The following is a 6,911-nucleotide window of genomic DNA, read 5'->3' as shown; positions in this document are numbered from 1 at the left end:
ACTCTGTGTGGTGTTAACCTGTATTTTTCTGTAGGTGTGTGTGTATGGGTCAGAAAGAGAGCGAGAGATAGAGGGAGACAGAAAGTGTGTGAGAGAGAGAGAGAGAGAGAGAGAGAGAGAGAGAGAGAGAGAGAGAGACAGTTTGAGAGTAAAGGAAACTAAGTAATATATGTTTGGGATATTTTGAAAAGAGACAGACAGATAAATAGATATACAGATACCCATTCATACTGTAAATGTATGTTTATTACACAAAAAATGGACTTTGTGTATATGTATACAGTGACAGAAAGCAGGTTTAGACAGGTTAAACTACATTGACCGATTGTAAAAGCGAAAGAGAGAGAGAGAGAGATAAAGAGAAAGAGAAAAATGGGTTGGTGGGAGGGACTTTTATATTGAAAGGGTAGTGGTCTAGATATTTTTTTTCAGTGACGTCACTTTTACACAATTTCCTTGAAAAGCACCTGTGTGAATGTGGGCTGTCTGTCAGTTCAGACTAAAAGCAAAATCCATGCCAGCAAAACATATCCATCAGTGTTCTCCAGTGGCCAAAGGACAGGGAACAGCTCCTGGGTGTCTCTGGAAACCAGGGACATTTCTGGACTGGCCCATCATTTCAACCTCAAAAACAATCCAGTGGCTAGCATTGTTTTGACGAGCGTCCAACATTTTTTTTATGCGGCTTCTTTTGTGTGTGAATGTTCTAATTGGTCGGCAGCGTTTTTAGTGTAGTCTCAGCATTTGCTATTTTCAGCAAAGAAGCCTTTTTTTCTCCTCAAGCACCCACAATCAGAAAAACCTTCTGGATGACCCCAGGTGCCTAGTAAGTACAGCAATTGTGCATGGCGATACAAATCGAGCCTTCTATTCCTGTGTGTAATATTAATCATTTGCATATACATATGTAGACTAATGTATTGTAAAAATGAATAACTCTGGTATGTCCATTTCATTTTTGGTTTATTATTGCTTTTATTCCATGACCATCAGAATGTGTTTCCAGTTTGGTCTTGACCGTGTTTGTGTGTTAGTGTGTTTGTGTCTCCAACTGATTTTCAGTTGTGTCATTGATTGTGTGTCTCTAACAGATTGTGTCTCCCGCAGCCGCCCTGAATACTGTGTTACACAGGCGTGACACCGCACAATCCAGATAATGTACTCTCTAGACCTGAACTCTCAATCATATACCGGGTTTGAAACGTAGAGCCGGTAAAAACATATGAAGCATATGTGTGCATTGAAGCGAATACAAGTTCACACTCTTGGATGAACGTGAATTTGTGGACCAGACACGAAACCCACACACACACACACACACACACACACACACAAGAAAAATGCGAAAATACGAAAGAATGAAATTATTGTTGATATAATTAAGTAAAAAAACATGTGTATATAAGTGCAAATGTGCACTGTTACATACGTTAATTAACGCTTGCACCTTCTCCCATGTACAGTAGTTTGCGCCTGCGTCCAATGTGGGATTTTCATACATATGATCTTCAAGGCTATAATAGAGCAGCACTGGACATTTTTAAGTATAATATTCCAGTGTCCATTCTCCATATATAGAAAGAAATAAGGATGTGAGGACCACCTTGAAGAGGAGGTAATCCATGTCAAGCTGTTATCCATCAATACACAAAGAGGTTTAAAGACATTAAAGATATTACTATTATCATTGATGTATTCGTTGTGAATACAAATCTCTTCTCCGTGAAGCCAGCATCAGCACAGACTGTGGCAGAGCAGAGGAATTAGGCTGTTTAAATCAATCTTCAGGTGAAGGAGAAGTTCCAAATAGGAGAGGTGGAGGAATTGATTGTTGTGTGTGTTTACCGGTTTCTGTCTGAGGCTGCGTTGGAGGTTATTGCACCGCCAGAAGCCTTCTCCACAGATAAACACCCACGCCACACCACACCACACCACACCACCACTACCACACCACAACCAACCCATACCAGATCACACCACACCACACACCACCACACCACCACACCACACCACACCACACCACAAGTAACCCATACCACACCACACCACAGCGAATACACACCTCTACCATATCACACCACACCACAAGCAACCCATACCACACCACACCACACCACACCACACCACAAGCAACCCATACCACCACACCACACCACAAGCAACCCATACCACACCACCACACCACACCACACCACACCACACCACACCTCTACCCACCACTACCATACCACTACCACACCTCAATGCTACCACACCACACCACACCACTCCACTACTGTACGTGCAGCAGCCACAGATAAACTAAAAGCGACCAAGGCCTATGTGATGCATTGGATGACTGTTGTCTGACATAGAGGCAGTAATTCAACGTATTCACTCACTTCATTCACAAATGAATATAACATTTTCTGTTGGGGTGTTGGGCTATTGTCGTGTTGATGCTGAGGCAGGATTAAAATAACGTAAAAAATTATGCATTTCATAATGTGGATCAAAATAAGAAAATGGGGAGTTAATTTGATATCAATCAAATTTGATATCAATGATAATTTAGAAAATTCAGTGTGTGTAATTAAGTGCTTGAATATGAGTGTGTGTGTGTGTGCTTGTGCGTGTGTGTCTGTATCTGTGTGTGTGTGTGTGTGTGTGTGTGTGTGTGTCTGTATCTGTGTGTGTGTGTGTGTGTGTGTGTGCCCGTGCCAAGGCACAGAGAACGCACAGTGTGTCCGGAGAGATAACCCATCAAACCTCCACCAGCCCCACCTCCACCTTGCTTGGCCTTCGTCTGGGGGCTTCACTGCTCCGCTGAATGCCTCTGATTCTGACTGTTTCCTTCAACAGTGGTTCAGCCCATTGAAAGCAGCACACTATATAATGTTGTATGGCCTAGTGTTTTCTGAAACCCTAAAACTGTGTATTTTTAAAGCCCAATAAAGATAACTTGAACATATTTTTTCCTAAAGTGGAATGCCATAGAAACGCCCTAGGAAAACAAGTGATTTTCCCCTTAAAGATATAATAGCTCTATTGTCTTCATGTTCTGTATCAAGCATATATTAAAGAAAATAACAACCAAACTGTAACCCCAGACAGACGCCATTGTTACAGCCTCAAGTGTGCTCTAGGCTTCTCTCTCTTGTTCAGCAGGTCGTTCAGATGCTTTCTGGGTGGGATGCCAACCGGACCCTAACCTCGTGGGACAAGGATAAGAACATTGTGAACTGGAATGTTCCGGCCTTCAACATATATAAAAGCTTGCGACAGTGGAAATAATTTGTTTGAAGATGACAGAAAGTTTTGAGCAGAAAATGGGCATCCAAGGTTTCAGGAGGTGGTGTTGTGTCCTGCATTAGCTCAAGGAGGCCACCTTGAGTGAGTCTTGTCTCTTAGCAACGGAGCCAACCACTAGATCGACACCGGTTGGAATGTTTCAAAAAAATCTGCCCAGTGTGCTCTCATTTTAATGAACGTTCTCTGGATGATGGTTAGAGTTTAGCTGGCCCATGGTCAGTGGTTCATTCCTGATACGTTGGTGGGTTGTGAGAGCTATTTGAAATATAGGCTCCAGTCGGGTTTGTAGGAGATGAATAGTGATGTTTGTTATGTAGGTCGAGATGAAGGTCGACTGCAGCATGGAAGACTAGTGATTTTGTTGTTCTGTAAATTAACCGACAACAAGTCATCGTCTTCCTTGCGGCTTAACGGCAAAAACAACCAGAAACGTAACAATTTGCGGCCAATTAAATAAAGAAAAAGTGTTGTTTGTGAAGATTTTTGCTGTATTTTGTAAAACTGCCTTTTTTTTAATAAACTGTGCCAAAAATGACATGTCTGATTTTGTTATGATAACAACAGCTCCAATGTTCGTGATTTTGTAAACAAATAGCTTTTTGTTGGTTTGCCAAATTATCCTTTTGGTTCGCTGACAACAATTAATGTTGTCAGCGAGTTTAAGTGCTATAAAATGAGAATATATATGAAATATATGTAGGCTTATGTCAAATATAAATCATTCTGCATCAAGTAGTCGAGAAACATTGTTGAAATGTTGAAAGATTTAAATCAATAAAACTAGGCTCTCTTGATATTTTCAAGGTCAGAGACTTCACTATTTCAGTGCCATTTGCTGTGAATTGTTGCATTGGTTAAATGTATTCATACAGTAGGATATATCTGTCCTTGCAACCTGGCCTTTCCCGGCATTGGATGAGATTCCATCTATTGTGGACTGGCTACTCAGGAATATTGAATAACAAATTATAGAAATCGGTTTTCAGCCCTGCTTAATATTTTGAGTTCATATTGACTGGTTTCTTTAATGACCACGGCTCCATGAATCGGCCCTCACAATTCAATCTAGCCTTATGTCTTGACCTCTGCCCTTTCATCCATCAATCAACTTGGAAAACATGCACACAAACAAATGAAAAATGCATCTGAAACGTAGATCATAAAATATAGATCAGCCGTGGCACAAAGTATACAAAATAATAATTGTTTTGTCAGTGCGGAACTGGGAACTGAGCTATACACACAGTTATACATAGAAAGTTAGCAAGGAAAAACAATATTTTCTTCCTCTTCCTCGTCCTCCTGATCTGTGATTGGAACTGGGAGGCACCGATGACCGGCATCACTGTGAGGGTAGCAGGGCCTTGGTCTGGGCCAACGGCTGCTGCACTAGCTCCTCCACCTGGAAGTTGTCCCCCAGGGACTGGCTTCAGTCCAGAGGTCAGACTGCAATCACGCAGGCACACATAGACTCACACACACACACACACACACACACACACACACACACACACACACACACACACACACCTGTGCATGAGTTACTGTGCTGGTGTACCTTAACCTTCTCTATTATGTAGTTGTACCCATAAAGTCATGAAGCCATGACTCTCTTCAGGTTATGACGATTACCGAAGAAAAACACTACAAACCTGTTTGAACTTGTACACACATTTTTGTGATATATCAAGCACACACACACTCTCTCTCACACACACACACACACACACACACACACACACACACACACATGCACTCACGCACACACACACACACACACACACACACACACACACACACACACACACACACACACACATAAATACTTGATGCTTCAATCCATCCAAATGTCTTTCAAAAGCTTTACAAATTAACCAAATACGTCCATGTATACTTCTACATTATTCAGTAACTATACCCCACTACTACATACACTACCACTATATGTTGTTTAAATGTTATGGTCGGATTAGGTTACCTAACAGTTTGTTTCTCTCAATCACCAGTTTGGTCTTCACCATCTGTATCCGACCAAACTGACCAAACTGGTGAATGAGAGAAACCACAAACCCATTTTCAAGGCGACGTGTAAAGTAAAACCACACATTATATTTGGCATACATTTGTTTATGTACATTCAAGTTTACATAACAGAAAGCATAACCTACTAGTCCTATCAGCACTGATTTAACTGTTTGTACTGGTCCACAAAAGTAGGAAAAACAATCTGAAAAGGGATTTCTTTGAGACTCACCTGAACCTGTAGCTTGACCAGGGAGAAGCAACAGGCTTTTATAGTGAAAGAGGGAGAGTTCTTACTGGCTCATCAGTCACTTCCAACAGAGTTGCCAAAGAATGGACAACATGCTCACCGATGTGTTCTCCTGTCCAACTATATAGAGACAGAGTCTCTGTATAGAGTCTTGCATCAATAACAGTTTGGTACTGTGTGTCCTGTCCGGGGGGACTGGAAGGCTCAACGTCACCATCTCTAACTTAATACATACATAACCGTGTCTGACATAAACTTCCGTCTCTTACCTAACTTTACCATCTGTAACCCAATGCCTAACCTTACCCAAGTCTAACCAAATACCTAAAGAATATTATTTTGGAAAGTAAGGCCTACCTTAACATAACCATGTTAACCTAATAGCTAAACTAAACCATCTGCAACCTAATATCTGAACGTTAACATCCCCACTTAATACCTAAAAAAAAATCGATAATCTTACAGCACCTTTAGTACCTAAACTCAACCATCTGTAATTATGAGCCTATAATCACCACACACCTTTCAAACCTATACATCAATACAATGAGGCCATCTTTTGTTTGTTTCGTCTTTTAGTAACTTGTTCACCACAGCAGTGAAATGAAGAGTATCTAAAACCATCCACCCACGGCTCAACCAAGCCAGGGATTTTTCTCTCTAAATCGATTTGGAAAAAAGCAACAGAATCAAACCTGATGTTACAAAACATTTATAGTGACAATGTTATAATGCTGCTACCTATTCTACCTTCATTTAACCGTAGCTTCTCGCCATTTTTAACAGTAGGCCTACCTAACCTTCACCTAATCCATAGGCCTATAATCAAGCCTTTTACTCACATTACAAAATAGTGTATGCTTCTTCTATGCTTGATGACTCAAAGTGAGGTGGATGTCTTTAGTGAGCTGAATAACTACTTGTCAACAGGTACATCAACGCTATTCTTAAAATAAGTGGGATTCGATATGGGATTGGTCTGTAAACCATTTAGAAGTGAGAAGGCATAAATATAAAATAATCTGTGAGGGGTGAAGAAAGACGGCCCTAGGCCAACAGCTTGTAGTCCTATATGATAAGTCTACTACAATCTATTATACGGCGAAGAACGGTCCAGAACATTAAAATCCTACATGAAACCTGGTATCAGTGTAGCACCATGTTTAGAAGAAACCGTATCGACCAAAAACAAATAAAGTGGTGAAGCGATAACGCCATCTACTGGTATTTAACTTTACCCATAGAAATGATACTTCTGTAATTATTCTTATGTAAGCAAACTTATAACCTCACTTCTTCACAATTTACTTTTCATCTCACATCAATTAGAGCCCTGTACTCGACTTAA

The sequence above is a fragment of the Micromesistius poutassou genome (assembly GCF_964030765.1).
Source record: "Micromesistius poutassou genome assembly, chromosome: 8".
Lineage (NCBI taxonomy): Eukaryota > Metazoa > Chordata > Actinopteri > Gadiformes > Gadidae > Micromesistius > Micromesistius poutassou.
The sequence above is the reverse complement of the archived record's forward strand: the minus strand, read 5'-3'. Positions refer to the sequence as shown.